At 43.3% G+C, this 20,324-nt stretch overlaps 1 protein-coding gene across 3 annotated transcripts in view; it reads left to right on the forward strand.

Moving 5' to 3' along the window:
- The first annotated feature begins 5,421 nt into the window (after positions 1-5,421).
- The window catches only part of RHBDL2 (rhomboid like 2), a 105,910-nt gene continuing 91,007 nt past the window's right edge, over positions 5,422-20,324 (forward strand). The window contains exons 1-2 of one of the 3 annotated variants that reach the window (XM_069223961.1): positions 5,422-5,717; positions 10,722-10,824. The gene's annotated coding sequence lies outside the window, so the exon portion shown is untranslated. Of the gene's footprint in view, positions 5,718-5,774; positions 5,928-10,721; positions 10,825-20,324 lie in introns of those variants that run through there. The other 2 variants (XM_069223963.1, XM_069223962.1) reach the window with 2 other exon arrangements.

Consider the following 20,324-nt stretch of genomic DNA (forward strand, 5'->3'; position numbering starts at 1 on the left):
TAACGAGGTGATAAAGTTACTTTGCGCAGCGCTGAACATTGAGCAAAAACTGCATTGTAGCTATCGCCCAGAGGCCTCAGGACTGGTGGAACAAATGAATGGTACACTGAAATCAAGAATGGCGAAAATATGTGCATCGACAAATTTGAAATGGCCTGACGCATTGCCTTTGGTGTTAATGTCAATGAGAAACACCCCTGACAGAAAGACTGGATTGTCCCCGCACGAAATTCTCATGGGCAGGGCCATGAGACTTCCTGCAGTTCCCGCAAACGCGCTTTTGAATATTACAGATGATATGGTGTTAGACTACTGCAAAGGTCTGGCTGACGTGGTTCGCTCTTTCTCTCACCAGGTGGAAGCAACCACCTTGTCACCGATCCAAGGTCCAGGACACACACTGAAAGCAGGTGACTGGGTCGTGGTAAAGAAGCACGTGAGGAAGTTGTGTCTGGAACCCCGTTGGAAAGGCCCTTTCCAAGTGATCCTGACGACCACTACCGCTGTGAAGTGTGCGGGAGTTCCCAACTGGATCCACGCCAGTCATACAAAGAAAGTGTTGTGTCCCACAGATGAGGAAGTTGAAGCGCTGAAACTGCCAGTACCTGATAACAAAGTGCCGAGCGCTGAGACAGAGCAAAACAGAACTAAGAGTGAACAAGCAGAAATAGAAGAGAGAGAAATATTATCTGAGGACGAAACAATCGATTCACTTGGGGAAGACCAAGGAGAAACCTCAGACAGCGACGAAGCAGCTGAAGGTAACAAAGAGCCTGAAGCAGCTGAAGGTAAGAAAGAGCCTGAAGCAGCTGAAGGTAACAAAGAGCCTGAAGCAGCTGAAAGTGACAAAGAGCCTGAAGAAAGTAACGGTGACAAAGGGCTCGAAAGAGGTGAAGAAGCCGGAGAGCCTGATCAGAGGAGGGCTTTCCCAGAAGGAGACGGTACAGAAAAAGAAAAGGAAAACCAGATTGACTCCCCAGAAAGAGGGGACAAGGCAGAACAGAACGAAACTGTTCAAACTTCCTCAGAAGAGATCGCAGGTCCATCAAGTGGACACAGTGCAAAGAGAAGACCAAGTATATCACCAGTAAAACTAAGAACTAGAGAAACGTTGAACGACAGTGAAGGGCCAAGAGTGAAAGAGAAAAGAAAGGGAGTGTCTGTCGTGGTACCAACATCAAGTGAAGAAAAAGACTTGGCCAAAGAGGAAAGTACCAGTGAGGCAGAATCAAAGAGAGATGCAAAATTGAAAAGGAAAAGGATACCAAACAGGAGATATTCCGGTCCAGAATGGGCATATGTAGTCAATGACGATTGGACCGACAAATTTGTATCTCTTAGCCTCGAGAACGAAGAAGAAGAGATACCAATAGAAAAGAAAAGTTTTATGGACACTATTGATTGAAAAAAAAAAACTGATAAATGACATTGCTTGCTATAATCTAACGTGATACAACCAGCTGAGACATTGCTAAACCGGATGAGACATTTGCTAACTTGATAAGACTTTGATAACCTGATTGACTCTTAAATCCGATTTGAGACAACGTTGCTAACTGATAAAAGACTGAGTTATTGCCGAATTGAGACAAATGCTGCTAACCGATAAGTGACTGGGCTCCTGAAGAAAACTGTGTGAACATTGCGCTCGTTCAGCTTTGTAACTAATTGCTAAATCGTTTCTTTATAGGTGCTTCTAGCTCTCTGATTCTATACAGATCATGACACAACACAGTAGAGTGAAATATTGTAAATATGCGTGTATAGGCTTGATAACTGCATGTGTACTAATAATAATGGCAATAGTGCTTGCAACGCGTGGTAAGGGTGAGAATGAGAAAATTGATGCTTCTACTTCTGCTCCTGTTACTGTCACTGAACTAACCACATTGAAAAGACTAGAATTAGATGAGAGACACTTGCATGATAAGAAGGAACTTTCGTATAATGTTTTCTATCGCCTACTAACAGAATATGTTGAGACTATGGATGCGAAAGATTGTTATGTGTGTACACAGGTACCGACATCGGTAACGGAAGGGGTGACTTATCACCACATGCCTCTTACATATGGGATTACATGTAGTTTAGTAACTTCTAGATTTTATGGTCAAACTAACATACAGTATTTTTACTCAAATTATGATGTTACCTTTGCATATGTTCCTATAATAACGCAACTAAGCCAGATTGCTAAAGATTGGGATGCTAAAATAATGAGGGAATTTTTCGAGCCAATGCAACCTTTTGAAACAGCTCACGCTCATAGGGAAAATCTTACCTGCTCGCTCTCTGCAGTAGAAATAAGCTTTTTAGATCGCACAGATGATAGAAGGGCACAAATGAATGCGAAATTAGAAAAGGAGCTAAGTAAGAGGACTTCAGTAGATAATTATGCTTTTGCCGCAATAAAAACACAAGGGAAAATAGCTTTAGATGCTTGGCATGTAGGGAAATTTTGTATATATCGTGGTGAATCTTATTATGATAACATTTTCGTGGGAGCGAGTGAATGTAAACATACGTTTATCTTTAAGGCCAAATGGACATTCATGCTGAACGGACTTGACCCTGTCATACCTGGTGTATATTACATTTGTGGGCATAATGCCTATTATCGTCTTCCAAAGGGATGGTGGGGGAGATGTTATTTGGGTATAGTGTTCCCAAAGGTTTATCAACTGGATGACCTATCGGTGATTCCAAAGACGTCTGGATCTCATCGTATCCAGAAAAGAGAGACCGCAGCTGCTGTGGTAGGAGATATATTTGGAGCCATGATTCCTTCATTGGGAGTTGTGTTGAATTCCATCAAAATAAGAAAGTTGTCTACTATAGTGGATAACATGTTGACAAAGTTTTCAGGTGCTATAATCCTGATGGATGCTGAACTTGCAGCAGAAAGAGCTATGACTCTTCAAAACAGGCTTGCCCTAGACATTCTTTTAGCAAAGGATGGCGGCGTTTGCAAAATGCTTGGTGCGCGTCACTGTTGCACGTATATACCAGACAACAGTGTGAAGATTAAAACAATGCTTGCAAATCTAACAAAAGAGAGTGCAGACTTGAAGGAATTGAAAGAACCAGGAGTTTGGGAGAAGGTTGGAAAGGGAATTGCTTCAGTGGGAAATTGGCTTGGTGGCATTTGGAATGGAATATTACTAAAAATAATACAGGGAATACTAATAGTACTAATTTGCATCTTTGGGATTTGGGGAATAAAGAGAGGAATACTAATGATCATGGCAAGAATTAAGAGAAGGAAGGAAGAGAAAATGATGAAAAGAATGGCAGAAGAATACAAGGCAAGAACAAGGGGAACTAAAAGGCAAAGAGAACTGACAGAATTTTAATGGAATAAAATTTGTGGGAATAGTTTTGTGTGATGACAAGTAGTCATCAGAGGAGGGATTGATGACGCAGAAATGAAGGTTTTACATTTATTAGCGCATAAACGTAGTGCCGCAATAATCAAGTGTGACTTTAACCGAACTAATAAAGATTGTACGGGGACAAATGTGCCCTCAGAGTAGTTCGCCAACATTTATAAGCGTGCTTTATATAACGTGATGTATTAGAATTGTACTAATCTGACATAACCGTAAACGTGTGCCATGATTTGCTTGTTTGAAATGTTTTAACTTAGCATAACTTTAGTGGAGGCTTCGGCCTAGTTGCCTTGTCTCACGGTTTAGATGCTCGTGTTTTTCTAATGTGTTAATAAAACGTGTATTCTTGCTTGAAGCTGTACTTTTCCAGTGAGATCGGTTCACATGCTTATCTTTAAGGTTTCGTGCCAGCCTGGCATCTTCTTCTTTGCTCCAAGGTCAATCTGCAGGTGCAGACAATGGAAGCTCTGAAAGTGAGTTAATTGGTAAAATATGTTGCAACTTACGTTCCCGACTCCAAGGATAATGTATGCCTAGGTAGAAGCTTGTGAATTGTTGTTTTTGATTGGACAATTTGAAGCCAACCTATGAACCCTCCAATGGAAGACCCTACTGGATTTGAACTGTTGTTTATAAAAACTTGGTGCACAGGAAGAAAGCAGCCATTACCCGCCATTTGCAGGACATTGAGACATTAGACATTAGCCATTAGCCATTACCCATTGCACCCATCGAGGACATTAGCCCATTGCAGCCATTATGGCCCATCTTGCCGACCTCGTCATTTTGCCATCTTCTACGATGCCAATTGATGTTCGACGCCCTTTTGAATGAGACTTTGATGCTTTCTCTAATCGAGAGAAAGAGACTTTAAGTAATTCTCGCCCTAGAGACTTTAATTTAGATTTGTCCCTTTGCATGAAGTAGTAGTTTTGTCCTTTTATCTTGCCGCTGTGAGGCAATTGCCCCGTCCACCCTGCCCTTTGCCCCGTCCCATGCTGATCGAAAACCGGTACCTGTGAGACGAAGACTTCCTTGAATGCTGATTGAATTTGGTAAATATGAAAGGAAAATGTACAATTGCATTGTGTTTCTTTTTAGGTAACCAACTGCTGATTTTTGATGAGAGCCCTAGTTAGGAGTTTTCCAAATTAATGTTGCTAAATTGTTTTTGCATGAAGTCCCACATGCAGATGCTAATTTGATGATAGATGAGGATTCATTTGTTGCACGATGCAATTTGAGACCTTGTTATACTGACTAATGTATGCAATTAGCCCATCACAGATTATAATTTTAGTGGTTTGCGTTGCTATTATCGAATGCATTGTTGTTCAAATGCTGCATAGATTGCATCTTTTTCGCTGTTATGGACAGCTATTAATGTTCATTTACATATATCATTTGGTGTTGAGACACATTTATATCATGCTAGCTTTGTTAATATAGGGAAATAAATTCATTAACTTTGAATGAACTGGTGTGGTTATTCATGGCCGAAAGGTCATGGTTCGCCGAAATGTTTTCTGGATTAATTGTGAAGTGTTATGTTGATCAGGGCATTGCTTATGTTCGTTATTGATTATTGATTTGATTAAATTGATTAATCTCGGGTGAAGAGAGCCCCACTTGGTCAAAAGATTCATCGACCCAAGAGCGTCCAGATACAGGTAATTTATTAGGACGGAACGCTCTATCACGTACATGAAACAATTCAGAGTATTTCCATCGGGCCCGCCCAGCTGCGTGGCCTTAAACTTCATGTTGTTTTTTCAGACCCCACAGGAAGGCTAAGCTAAGCCGAAAGCTTGATGTTTGCCACCTTGGCTGCTTTAGGTGAGCAGCAAAAAGGGTAGATGGGACCCCGGGAAGGAACAGAAAACACCGGCGGGGTCCATCCTGTGAAATGAAAGGAAAGCAGCGGTGTGACGCAGGTTCGCGGCACGCAGAAGAGCAGGTAATTCAGCTTTGGGGGTGTGTGTGTGAGGGAGTGTAAGGGCGTGCCTCCTCCTCCGGGGATGCTGTAGAAGGGGTGGTTACAAAGACCGAGTCCTCGGCTGGTGTGGGCGGCAGACCCCCCTCCTCCCGGGTTCTTGGTGGGGGGTGCCTCCGAGTGAAGCCCGCCCCTGGGGAGGGGGCCTGCACTCTTCCTGCTGGGTTTAGATGGACAGTGTGCAGCGGGAAACCCCAGTCCCATAAAGGAGGAGGTGTCTGATCACCAGGGGGTGCCAACGAGCTCGCTACAAACTCACTGGACGGGAAGTTCGCGGGACGAGGAAGTGCTGGCTGAGTGCACAGACAGCCTTCGCCGACTGACCGAGCAAGGAGGTAAGCGGAATTATTTGGTTATTCATTCTCGCAAGGTTTTCTGGAAGAGAAATGGCCCGGCCAACTATCTTTGGAATTGCTCTTGATATGTGACTGTACTCGGGAACTCCTATGAGGGAATTTTGTCAGAAGAGGGGTGAAGACGTGAAAGGGAGAAAAGTCGGAAGGTGTTGGCACGTTGAAATAAACCAGAAGAGCAACGTCTCTTAGGTATGTCAAGTATGGCCAGACAGTTTGTTTCGAATTGCGTGTAAGCAGACACCCACAGTATAAACACATTATTTTGTTGATGTGTCTGTTCAGTGCGCTGGGCGAAAGGTGGTGGTTTTGTGTTGCAGGCATTCAACGGTGCCAGTGCAGACAAAAGTTTTACCACCATGTGATAGTGGCGTCCAATATCAAATATTTCACCGTGCGACTGTAACCAGCCCATGAAAGTGTGACATCTTAGGTCTTTCTTAAGGAGAGGGACACTCACAATTGCGTCACATTGTGGCATGTACCATCCATTACATTTAATAGAGTGACATCACATCTGAGGGAGAGGGGTGTGACTCATTTTAAAGGTTAAAGTGTGGTACGTTGCGACCGTGTGAGTGTGACCTGCGTATCACTGGAGATAGGGTCATCCAACTAAACTAAAAATTAACCTTGCAACCTTGTGTAGTGTACTAGAGGGCAGTATACTAAGTTAAAGGATCCCTAGTTCCATTCCACGGCTTTCAACGAAACTAATCATCAGAAATTCAACATAGCGAAACCACACACCAGAGCCTCGACACACTTCATGGCTTCAGCATTTTCTCTCAATACCGCATTTACTTTCAGAAATTCTTAGATTTTTAGTAACAGATCGATCAGGACCAAAGATCAAAATGCTTCTTTATTAATTTACAGGAATAACAGTTAACTATGTCTACGCCTCCTGGCTGGTGAGAAGAAATTATTCAAGAACATAGCATTAACCCTCAAGCAAGTATCACATTAAAACATTCTTAACAATACCCAAACCCATCCGTTTTACATCCACAGTGTCCGTGTGGTAATTAACAGAAGTAGCTCTTCAACCATTTTTAAAAATACTTCTCTCCTTCATTGCCCTTAAATATCCGTGGCTGCTTTTCCTTAGTCTTACCTCTGTGACTTGGCGCTCTGCTCCGTTTGAAGTCGAGTACCACAAGAAGCCTTTAGGTTTTAAAAATCCTTAGGTTTTAGATACATTGGGCAAAACAGTGTGTTTCCTTTTAGGCTCCTCAGTGAGGGTCCGATTCACAAAGGTAAAGTTAGGCTTTTGGCCTAAGTTTAGACCAAAAGTCTAAATGTACCTTTGTGAATCGGGCAATAAATGTTCTGAAAAACACAGTCATTTGTGTGGAATGACTTTCTTAACAATGTGAATGCAAGGTAGCCTTGCTTACAATTGACCACGTAGCCATTCTTGTCCCTGAAAGTACCTATACTACAGGTATTGGTACGCACGATTTTTCAGATCCCTGCGAGTGAGCCCCCGAGAAATGAGGATTAATTTTCTGAGATCAGTGTTTTTGCACCACATAGATGTTTCGCCTGCCTTGAGCTCATGAAAAGTTGTGAGACCCGTACTCCCATTATACCTGCAATTCCTGAATGTTCCAATAATGAGACAGGGGCAGTCATTCATTTTCCTGTTGCAGCCTGTGATTTGGGGGCAACATGAAAAGGGACAGCTGCCCCTCTCCTCACACCTGAGTCTGTAAGTAAAATGTAAATTTAAATTTTGGACAGACAATATCAGTGGAAGACTTTGCTTCTCTATCTTCCACTAAGTTTGCAGAACTTTGGCCACATGAAATCCTATAAGCCCACTTCTTCCATGGTAATTTTGTTGGACTACTGTAGCAGTTTCAATTCAATAACAGTGTCCTATCTGACACATTAGGGAGCAAATTCAGGCATCCTCCTACCCTCTGTCCTGGTGAAGGCCCCATATTGATTACTGGTAGGGTTTGAAATGTCCACAAACATTATATCCAGAGATGTCATTATGGACCAGACAATAGACTAGATCACTGCAATCTGTCGATCTACTGCAGCATTATTGTGTAATGACCCTATATGACCCTATATCAACTATGTGTTGATCACTTTGCACTCAATTCCTTTACAGTTTTTACAAGCCAGAGACTGCACTGTCACGTTATCCAACATAGTAACAGCTTCTTTTTATAAAAACGAAATTTCTGAATATTTTGAAAACGAATTTGAGATAATCAAATCTTAATATGTATGTTATGATCCAGTCTGTTCTTTTCATTGTTTCATCAAAATATTGAGGTCAACTTTTTTTCACAACCTTTTGGTACAAGTGGTCTGATTGTTTACAGGATTACAAAAGATTCCACAGGAACCATTAATTTATATGTGTGTGTCTGTATTTGCCCATATTCAACACCAGCCAGGTAATATATAGCCATTCCTCTACCACAAATGCCTGTATCCAGAGCAAGCCTCAGATTGCCTGAAGTCATCCACCATGATTGATTGTATCACCCGTTCCCAGTGGGTCAGTGTCTTCAGGCCCTAATATTTAAATTAGACCTTCCACCAGGACTGCTTGTAACCAGTGCATACCATGGACAGCTCCACCCTCGTCAATGGATGAATAGCCAAGTGCAACCAGGAAGTCAATAATAAATTAATGTAAAACACGTCCTACCAGTCATGCCTCGGCACATCAATCTGAGACAAGATAGCAGCATCACTTTGGTCACTTATGCGCAGCATTAAAGAGCTTCCCAGGTAGGCCACCCTGGCGTTTCAAATTCAAAACTCTTAGAACGAACACTCCCCATCCATTAAGGCACTTTAGAGCCACTTTAGGGGTATGAAGCATTATATACATACAACACAATACTTATCTCTATCAGTAATTAATTCAAGTCTTTCACAACCCTTTCAATACCCTCAGAAAGTGGAAACATCATCTGGATGTCATTGCTGTACATATGGAAACCTGTGGTCGCTAGTAGGACATGAAGTGGTTTTAAGTACCAGGTACAGCAGTGCAGTAAGGCAGATGTTTCAGGGCAAGCCAATCATCATGTGCTCAATGTAATATTTCTTAGCTTTTGTGGTTGAAAGCTTGTGACTAAGTGAAAAAGACAGAAACAGAGCCACATATATTCCGGGATTTCGACATGCAGACAATTTATCTTATACTAATTGAGAAAGGCGTGAAAAATATATTTTTTGCTTTATCTAAATTTGAATGCCAATGTCTGCATTGTGCATCAAACCAGTCATGTACATAGTAAAGCTTTTTAAAGTTTTAATAGTTGTTCCTTCATTAGTCACATCCAGTGTATCAAGTGAGCTATAATCAATTTTATATCACACTCGGCTTCTGATCGAAAGCAGTCGAGCCAGAGCTGGATCTGAATAAAATGGCACTTTTTGATGTCCTTAAAAATATGTTCAATCTACCTATTCATTTAAGCCCCTCAGGAAATGGCTGGCAATCTCATTAAAATAATGCATTTCCCTTTCTTTATATTTTAAGATGTGGTTTCCGCCTATTGGTACCATCATGTGAACTCTAAGGGTAATTGAAGAACAGTACAATGGTGGGAGATAGAGTAATTTACTCCTGCCTCTTGAAAGGTGTTATTTCAATTTTTGACCATAAGTTATGCAGTGGTGCCTGTTTACTCTGTCAACAGGCATGTTTGAGAATCAAGATTTTTACAAGTTGACTAGCCAACAGATCCTTAAATTCTTACCTTATTGGTATGCAAGAAGCCAGTAACAAACTCAATAGTGATGACACCTATTCATCATCGTTCCCAAAGTTCCCAAATAATTTTCAACTAATATTTTTTTGTTACTTTTGATTTCAATAGTGATGATAAATGAAGATGATTTGACATTTTAGACCGAATGGTTATCCAAAATATGCCATCACCTTATATACTTAGCACAATTAGGCAGAAAAGGTCAATCTAAACCCATTCTTTGAAAAAAAAGATGATTTTAGACAAATTAGAAAAATAAAATTTGGATGAAAAGAACAGATCAGTCTTTTTTCTTTAATATTTTGTAAGTAACTCTATTTGTGGCATAAATAAGATCTCACTCATCACATTATTCCCAGTATATGCACAATTACGCCTGCTAGAAAACTTCCTGACCACTTCTTGTGGGCGTATTTTTAGTATCCCCTCTAGGGTGATTATCCATCAAAAGCATGTTTTGTTCAAATTGATTCCATGAACAGGTTCACCTAGTTCAAGGCCTTTTTCAGATGTCTCACTGTCTCTGTCCTTTGCCGTTTTCTATAGATAGTGTTCTTGAAATATAACAAATGTCCCATTATTCATGATCAGTGTTTGTTGGGTTAATAAAAATTCATAATGCACTGAAACAACTTCATCCCTAGACAGTCTCTCTCTGATAGTAGTATACCCTCATTGTTTTGTACATGACAGCACATTATCAGTATATTGAATGTAGCTAGAATTAAATTGCCTACGAGTATTATTAAACCAGCTATGAAATGTGCTGTGTCCTATCTGCAAGGGTATGTTGTTGGACTGTTGATTTTAAAAAATAACCTTTCATTTCCTTTCACAGTTTTTTACTGCCTAGTCCTGGGTATTGTCTCTGTTTATTTTCTGAGGAGTTTGTTGAGTAGGTGTTATGGCATAAGACCCTAATAAAAATAAATTTATACTTTCATTTTCCATTAGTCTACCAATGCAAAATCAGCCAACCATTTTTTTAATACATTGAATAGTTAGATCCGATTTGAGAGATTAATTTACTAAGTTTGGATACGTGGAATGTTTTATCATCCTGAACAAATGCAGCTCCATTATCAATGGGTTTAAATGATAGGGTGTCATTGCTGTATAGATTCCTTAACATCTTCCACGCGTAAAAAAGGTGTTAGGGTTTCTATGCTTATTTCTAAAAGTTATTATAGACTCCTTGCTTCTCCTAAAAACGTTTGTCATCTTTTTGGTGCAGAGCAGCGTGAAGGTTGACTTATTTTGAAATTCAGTCATTTCTGCAAGCTACATTGAAGCATCTGGTGGTTTCGAAAAATATTTCAGATTGCTTCTTAAAAAAGGTAAGCAATTCAATCTACGCACTGAACAGAGTTAACCGTTGCAAATTATAAACTTTGGTTCAAAACTTTCAATTTGTTGGCATGCAAAGTTTTGTCATAAATATGTAACTTCTATGTTTTCGTCATTGTCGACAGATACTTCTCCGTACACCTTTTTAGGTCGAGGGTGCAAGCACTTTGACCTGTTGTAAGTAGTGTGGGCTTTTAACCACGCTCACTGCACGCCCATCATTTTCACTTGTTCGTGGGCTTGCCTTTAAAAAAACCTTTTTATAATTGGTAAATTCTTTACGTTTGTCCCTCCTTGGGGCGGTTTTGTTACCGTCTTGCAGGCTGCCCCTATTACATGGATAGTAAGATCGCCGATACGTTTGACTGCAAGCCCAACTTCTTTTTCTTTTTGTGTCTCTCCTTTGCGTTCATACTCATGGTGGCCATGGTGCTTTGAATCAGCTCGCTTATGTTAACTGTTTTACTTTTCATTTTCAATTTAAGTGGCAAGAAAAGTCCACTTAGGAATTTACAACGCTAATAGCTCTGACTCAAGCAAATGCAGGACCTATTGTATTGCAAATACTTGTTTGTCTTTGTGACCCGCCTTCATCCCTGTAGAAAAGTCTTGGTGGACCGTCTCCAAATATCTGACTAGAATGTCCATTACATTTTTATGGACTTAGCAAGTTCAAGGGGTTGTGCGTTTCTAGTTTGGATCTATGCTGCTCACTAAAAATAAATTAAATAAAACCTTTTAATCTAATTTAAAAAATACATAAATCCCTTTTGAAGGCTTAGCATAGTGACTAAAAAACAAATTGACGAAAAAGTTTACAAAAAAATGCAGGGGCCAGGAGTGTGCTCCTTCCCCCCAAATGCTGCAGCCACACTGACTGCATGAGTCAGATGTTCTTTTTTTTTTTAAAGGAGTGTGCTGGAATGGAAACTTCCTGTTAGTTTATTTTACTGTAGACAGACTGCTTATTTCTGTCTGTTTGTGGCTGAATGGCGGAGGAGGAAAAGCTTTCGCGGAGTAGCTCAAAGAAAGCTCTACTATTTTGCTGCCAGCTGGGAAACTTGAATATATGTTCTTTTTCCTAATGAGTTTTTGTGAACCGGAAATGTAAAAATAGTTTGTAGCTTCCTTGCATAGGCAGGCCGCCACAGTAAAATTACTGCAAACGTTTTCCCAAATGCTTGTATTTATATGAAAGCACATAAACGCGGCCGTCGATTTATCAGTCTTAGAAATTAGTACTCATGTAAGTTTTTATAATGTGGTAGCAAAATGCAAGCCAGGGACACGCACCCAGTGCCGTTTTTATCATTCTTACTCAACTAAAATAAACGTAACCATGTGTGTTATTTCCAGTTTATGTTTAGCACTTAATATTGGCACGAGCCCTTGTCTAAGATTTCTTTCTTTGGCAGCTCTTGCAAAGCTTCTGCAATGAGATTCCCAGGATCATACAGTTTGATCCAGAGGGTAAGCTAGGACGACAGGTCTAGGTAACTCCAATTACAGTAATTGCATAAGTAACATTGCTCAACTTTTCGAAAACTTAATTCGTTTTGTCTAGATAAAATACAAATCATATAAAGGAGCATACTACGAACGCTTTCTTGCACATTTACATCATGATGCATTTATAGGTACTTTGTTACGTTATGTGTTATGAAAAGCGCTTTACGCATAAATATCTCAGAGGTCAAAGCACTTATAGTTGATGATCATCCGTAGCTTAACTGTCAGGTCTCGGATTCCTATCAGGGGCATTGGAGTTTATGGTAATGAATAATGGTTATGTTGTCTTTTAGTATAGTTGTTGGCACCAGATTATAAAGATTGGTAGTGGAAAGCAGATGATGCTACCACCCAACTCAGAGGGATCAAAGGTTGGGTGGGCCAGCCGTGATTCAAGCCTGAGCTGCCCAGGTATCAAAGTTTGAGTGGGCCAGGCGTCAAACATTAGGCGTGCAAAAGAGTCAAAGGATGAGTGGACCAGCAAGGATTCAAGTCAAACCTGAGGTGTGAAAGGGTCAAAGTTGAGTGGGCCAGACATGATCTGAAATCAAACCAGACGTCTGCAGGTTAATCATACATCTCTACAGTGGATGCATTTACCTCACGAGTGACCATGCAATAAACTTACTTTTCTACCTTCCACATCACTGTTATTAAACAGCTGGGAAGATTTTTTATTGTATCTGTATTTCATTTATATAGGTGAAACTTCATCCATCATGGTGTCAGAGTGATGTATAATGGAGTGGTGTGAGAACTGAGGCAGGGGTCAAGCTTGTATTGACTGGCGATATAACAAAGAAAATACGTTTTATTATTTTGGTGGATAGGGGTTTGTGGTATTGTCCTTACATGAGATGATACCATGTCACAGCCCTAGTGAGGGGACATAGTCAGAAGCTTTCCCGTGTGCGTATGTTATGTGAATCAGCCTGTGCATAAGTCCATTACAGGGATAACAATTGCGCCTGGTAAGCAGGCAGGGTATTGGTAATTAAGAGTTATTTAGCAACTACAACCAGGCTTGTTGTGCCTCCTTTGCAGCGCCAGCGCACCACAACACTGGTGACAAAAAGGCTGCCTGTTTGACACACATGCTTCTCTCTCACCTTGGCAGCCCGGTTAAGTGCACTTTTGCACCCCATCTCACAGCCGGACATCGCAGACTGCCTCCTTCCAAGACCCGGCACCCCAGCCACCCGACCGTGTGCACCTGCCTTTCACTCACAGCCTTTCAGCAGCCCGGCCACCACCGCCTGCCCCCAGTGTCAGTGCGGCTGCCGCCCATCGCTAGAGGCCTACTCACCCCAAAGCGGGAACCTTTATCAGGCTCAGGAGCATCCTTCTGCATCACACCCACAACCGTCTGAATCCTGCTAGCCTGCCTCCCGATGGCCCTCAAGAGCATTGCAGGCTATACATACTCACTGGCAACATCAGGCCTCACTTAACTCTGGCCACATCCTTGCTGGCAACGACAGGCCTTTCTGAACTTTGGCCAAGCTGGCACCCAGTCTCTCTACCTTGCATGTGCCTGACTCTTATGCACTGTTTCCCACCAACCAGGTTCACGTCCGGCTCCTACAGCCCAGTCTCACAGTCTAGGCCCAAGTTGTCACGACCAACTCCTCCAGATTAGCCTCACTGTCAGGGCACCCGATCTTCGCCAAGACAAAGAGCACACCTGCCGGACAATAACGCCACCTCAGAGGAGTCTCTGCAATCTGGGAGACAGGCCTCACGATAACCTAGCAACCATCTCTGCGATATAGGGAAAGCCATTACATGGACCACCTAACTCTCATCTAGCACCTGAAATAAATAACTGTCACCATGTCAACCATCCCAGCCCTTGAACCATTCACAATTACAGGAGCCCCGCCAACACAAGCTGCCCGGTGGAAAGTATGGGTTGAATGCCTAGAGACCTACTTTGATGCCTTTAACGTTGCTGCTGAAAAGAAGCAGCCCCTGCTTCTGCATCTGGGAGGGGCAGACATCCACAAAATATCCAAGATGGTCGTCGAAGCAGGATTTCCACAAATGTACACAACTCTAAAAATTGCCATAACTGCACACTTTCAGCCTTACTCCATCTGGGAATATGAATGCTTCCTGCTGCAGCAGGCATGCCAAAGGTCAGATGAATCAGTCAATGTCTTCTATAGTCACCTGAAAGAGCTAGTGTGCACCTGTACACTTCCAGCAGAGGAGGATGAAATAAGAGCACAATTCATGTAAGGACGTGCATCGTCCAAACTCTGTGAACTCATTCTCCAAGAACTAAACATGACCATGAGAGACATCTTGACCCTTGCGTGATTCAAGTAATTGTCCAAAGTGAGTGCCACCCACATGGACCTGGTGCAGCCACCTCCCCCGTCGAGGTTGAACCAACCAAGGCGATTCTTAAAGACAGTAACTAGTCTAAACCCAACCGTCCTAGGAAAAAAACAGAAACTGGCCATGCAGATGGTGTGTGGGCTCCCTTCCCCATGCTGGTGACTGCCCTGCATATAGAAAAACTTCCAGTGCCTGTGGCAGGCTAAACCACCTTTTCAAAGATTGCCATTCCATGCTAAAACCATTGTCAACAGCCTCGGAAACTCAATCAAGGTCCTCATCGCTCACCCTATGACTCAGACAGCGACATGGACAGTGATAACTAGGAGGTAGTCAATGGTCTGAGCACTAAACCCCAGCAGCAACACCCACCGTCTTCTTCCAACATGCCTAGTAGCCATGCGAGGCCCACCTGTGTCAGCCTTCAAAGACGCTGGAGTCTCCATAAACCTCATGCTGCCGAAATATATTGCAACCTGCCAGCCCTGAGAACTACAAGGGTCCAAGTCTATGCCTTCGGCAAACAATTACCCCTCCAGCTGGCAGGTGTGTTCACTGCAAACATATTCCATGACTCCAAATAGGATGTCCAGCTGCCCAGCCTGTCCGCCTACACGTCAACGACTTGGTGGCCCCTGTTTCAGTTCGACACCAGCGTGTAGCCTTCCACTTATGCCCCATAGTTGAGCGTGAGCTTCAACTCCTGGAACAAGCAGGAATTATTGAGAGAGTGACTGGCCCTATCCCCTGGGTCTCCCCAATCGTAGTCACCAAGATGTCAAAACAACCAGATGTGATATGCATCTACGTCAACATGTGGCTACCAAACCTGGTCATCAAGAGACAACGGCATCTAACTCTGACAATAGATGACATCTTTGGTGAACTCTCAGGCTCAAAGTGGTTTTCTAAAATGGAGCTTTGTTCTGGCTACCACCAGATCCCACTGTATCAGGACTCCAGGCCTATCACAACCTTTTCACGCATTTTGGCATCTAGAGATACACTCTGCCGAACTTAGGCATTTCAAGGGCTGTCAAATTATTCCAGCATGTAAATAAAGAAGTCGTGAGTGGCCTCCCGGGTGTGCTTAACGTCAGCGATGATATCCTGGTGCATGCCCTGACACTGGAGTGTCATCTCACTCGTCTCTGAGCTGTATTCGCCCAACTAAAAGAAAATGGCCTGACCCTTCATAGACAGAAATGTGAGTTCCTGAGAAACTAAATCTGTTTTTTCGACTGTTGGTTCTCAGACTGAGGAATTGGCCCCGACTTGGCAAAAGTCAGAGGTATCCAAGATGCGCCCTCCCCCTCCTCTGTATACGATGTCTGCAGCATCCTGGGAATAGTGTCATACTGTGGGCACTTCATAAAGAACTTGTCAGACTTCACTGGTCCCCTCCATGAATTGACCGAGAGCACCAGCTCCTGGGTGTTAGGCTAGGATCAAATGCAAGCATTCAAGAGAACCAAGGAGTCCTGTCTAGTCAACGTGGCGCTTGTATACTTCGACCCCAAGCGAGAATCCCAACTACCAGTGTACACCAGGCACACGGGCTTAGGAGCTGTGCTGGCCGAACGACAACATTGAGGTGAACTGGCGCCAGTCCCCTACGCCAGTAGAACTCTCATGCCTAGGAAACAAAGATACTCCCAAATCGACTGAGAGACCATCGCGATTCACTGTGGATGTCTACACTTTCGCATCTAATTATATGGCCAGCCTTCACGGTCCTCACGGATCACAAACCTCTGATACCACTGTTTAGAGGGTCTTCATCTAAACCACCCCCATAAATCAAAAAATGGATCCTGCAGCTGCAGGAATTCAATTTCAAAGTCGAATACCAACCAGGCATGCAAAGCCGAGGCGATTTACTGTTGTGGCACGCCCGCCCTGTCACTCCATCAGATGCCCAAGACACAGAGGAATATGCCTGTTCATGCTGGACAGAGTGAGTCCCATTCCTATCTTGCTCTTGGATGTAGTAGAAACAATCAAACACAGTGACTGATTGCAACTCGCCATTCAAGATCTCCTCTCAAGAGACTGGTGACACCTCCAGCGCCCTGTAGCATACCGCAGAGGCCAAGCTAACTCTCCAGTCATTCCACACACATCTGACACAAGTTGCCTGCCACAGAAGAAGGCTGCCTTATGTATGGTCCATGCCTCGTCCTCTACTCCAGCCTGAGCCGTCCTATTAGCACATGCCATCCATCAAGAAGTAGTTAAGTCTAAGAACAGGCTCTGGAGCAAAGTATGGTGTCCCAGCCTTGACCAACACATAGAAGACGTTGTTAAAAGCTGCTGTGCCTGTCAAGCTAATAGTCAGCCTGACCCACTGGAACCAGTCATCAATTAAGACTGCCCCACAGCCCCTTGGCAATGTGTCAGCGCGGATTTCTGGAGTTTTCCAGACTGCTCGCACATGCTCATTGTGATTGACGATTTCTCTAGTTATGCAGAAGTGGAAATTGTCCCAACTACCTCTGCGCTGGAAGTCATCCCAAAGATAGAAAAAATGATGGCCACCCATTGTCTGTTTGAAGAAATTCTTACAGACAATTGGCCCCCCATCAATAGCCATGAGTGGGGTGAGTACCTCCAATCTCACAAAATAAAACATCATTGCATCACACCCCAATGGCCCCAAACCAATGAGGAAGTTGAGTTTTTTTGTGTAAACTCTCACAAAAGTCCTCAACATTGCAGTGACAGAAGCCCACAACGTTGAAAGAGCCCTCCTCAACTTCCTTCAAGAGTATCACCTTACACCTCATCCCACCACTAATATTGCCCCAGGCAGTTATGTTTTGGGAGAGCTGTGACTGGCTCCATCCCACACCATCCCTTCTGTGCTATCCAGCCATAACATTGAATATGCTTTGCGGCATCGAATGGTGAAGGGGAGTGCCATACAGATCAGCGATGCCATACTTGTCAGAGATCGCCTCCCAGGAGGTAAATTCCAAACGCTCTTTGAGACAGACCCAAAGACAGTCACCACCATCAACGGCACCATGCTGACCGTGTAGAGAGAGGAATGGACATAATCTCCAGGAACATGTCCCAGGTCAAAAGAGTGCCAAGGCGACCCTCTGAGCGCTTAATAGACCCTGACCTGATAGAGGATGAAAACTGGGATAGTCCACTCGATCGTGAGAACACTCATGGCCAAATCACACCAAATGCCTTAGACATCATGAGGAGACCACCCACTCCAGAGATCCTGTCACCAACCTCCATGTCCCCATCCAAAGAGCCTCATCCTGCAGCAACAAGACCCCCTGAAGCAGACAAGGCTACAGTTGAATCTTCAGTGAGGGGTGACCAAGGGCAGTACTACCTGTGAGCCATCCCTAAACCATCCAAGCGCTAAGGTGATTCTCTGATTGACTGTACATTATTCACCAGAGGGGCTCACCCTGCAGCCATCCTTACGGTTTGCCCCGCCCCCCCATATACCCACAAGTTTCTTCACTTCAGCTGATTGTTGAGACATTAAGATTGTTCAGAAAATGTGTTCTCTGTTTCCTTTCAGTCCTATAGTATCAGAGGAATGTAGTGTTGTCCTTACATTAGGTGATACCATGTCGCAACCCTGGCGAGAGGACATATATGGGAGCTTCCCATATACGTGTGTTACGTGGTTCAGCCGGTGCCTGCGTCCGTTCCTGGGATAAAAGTTGTGCCCGTCAAGTGGGCATGATCTTGGTAATAAAGAGTTATTCAGCCAGTACAACCGGGCTCGCTTCACCTCCTTTGCAGCTCCAGCACACCACTGCATGGTTCACATATGATTTCAGGATGAAAGATACAGAGGTAAGCAGAGGTGCATCAAGTCGGTTGAAGTGCAATAACTGACAAAGCGGTTTCAAGTAGAAACGGGATACATTATAATTTATTTGTGCATAATCTGGTAAGAATTGCAGGGCAGGTAAAGTGTAGCAGTTCAAAATATGTCATAGAACAGCCAGGAATAGTGAAGAAAAGCACCAACCGTATGGCAAAAGGCACCCAGTTCCCAAATACATCCATAAGTCCACTCCCGTTGGCTCTCACTCTTGGAGCAGACTTATGCATTTGTTAAAATGAAAAGAAAGTGCAATAATACACCTGCGAATCTTTCACTGTCTTACCTTTGCAGAAGTACCCACCTGTGGAAATATTTAAACTGTGTAAGTGTACACTGTGTGCATGTGCACAATATGCTGAAGGAGGCGTGGTGTCCCCTCTCAGTGCACACCTTATGTGTTTACTTAACGCCCACACATGCCACCTGCAAATTTCCAAACGTTTCATAGTTGGAGATAGGCCATAAAAACGTTTGTGGATGGCCTAGAACTTTACATGGCATAGCCACGGCTGGGAGCAGACATACTGTATGACGTAATATTACACCATCCTTGAATAACATGTGCAAGTAAGTCAATTTATGTGCGTAACTATAATTTCCATCATAGTTTGAACTTAGGTTTGTGTATGGCTTTGTGGATTGGTTCTGTGCACGCAGGAATGCTTGCTAGGAAACCTTCACATTGGAGAGGGCATTTCCTAAGCTCCTATGTAAGTGTTCATTGGGGTCTTTCTGTCCACAGAAGGTTTGTGGAGGCAAGGAGTCTGCTTCCCAAATATTTAACTTTTAGTAACCTGAAGTGCAGATGATTGCTCGAGCTCCAGGGCGAGCTAACTTTAATCGGAGAATGACTGCTAGTGCTATGTGCTCATACTGTTGTGCATATGCAAATGATACCATCAAAGCTTTATTGGTCAGTCATGCCCTTTTCCAATATGTCCAAATCACCTTTGATTGGAACAGGCGGAGATAAGGTGATGGTGGGGTGAGCTGCATGTGTGCAGTGTATGAGAGTGGTGGATTTTTTGAGTGGATGTTGCCTGGACAGTGAGTAGATTAGTGCTGCAGCAGTTGTTCGAACAAGAAGGTTTCACATCTCTTGTGGAACATTTTCAGGGCCAGTGGTTGCTGGGGTAACAAAAGGGCCTTATTGTTGTGCCACTCAAGTTGAGGGGGTGACTTGGCCATTGTTTTTTTATTATTTCATTTTTTGAATATTATTTGAAATAGTAAGGGCAGGTGAGGGTGACGTTATTACACCCGTCCCTAAAAGTTACATTTCGTGGGCCGGTATGAGGTACTTGGAAGAAATGGGCGTTGCAGTGTGAAGATGTGCTAAAGGAGGTCTTGCGCGTTAAGAATAGGGACGGAGCTGGACTTTTCCATTAGGAAATCTTGGGATTTTCTAACTAACTTGTTACCTGGGAAGGGCAATAAAAAGACCCCAGCCCAGGGCTTTCCGCGGGGCTGGGATTTTCCAGTGCCCCCGCCAGTGTCTGTGTGGGCGTCGGGTGGCAGTGGAGATCAAAGGAAGATTTGTAGCAAACAGCCAATAGCATCAGGTGACAGAGAATACTCTTCTGGGTGGAGCCAAACCCCACTGTACGTCTCTTTTAAAGACTTGATAATAACAGGTATTGCTGAAACCTATGCTCTTTAGCCAGACCTAAACAATGGACCAGGTATGGAGCCCAATGGGGAGTAATACACATGCGCTTAGGGTGACCACCTGGCACTGAGACGAATTCTGGACAGGACTGTAAAAAATTCAGGACA

The sequence above is a fragment of the Pleurodeles waltl genome, chromosome 3_1 (genome assembly GCF_031143425.1).
Source record: "Pleurodeles waltl isolate 20211129_DDA chromosome 3_1, aPleWal1.hap1.20221129, whole genome shotgun sequence".
Classification (NCBI taxonomy): Eukaryota; Metazoa; Chordata; class Amphibia; order Caudata; family Salamandridae; genus Pleurodeles; species Pleurodeles waltl.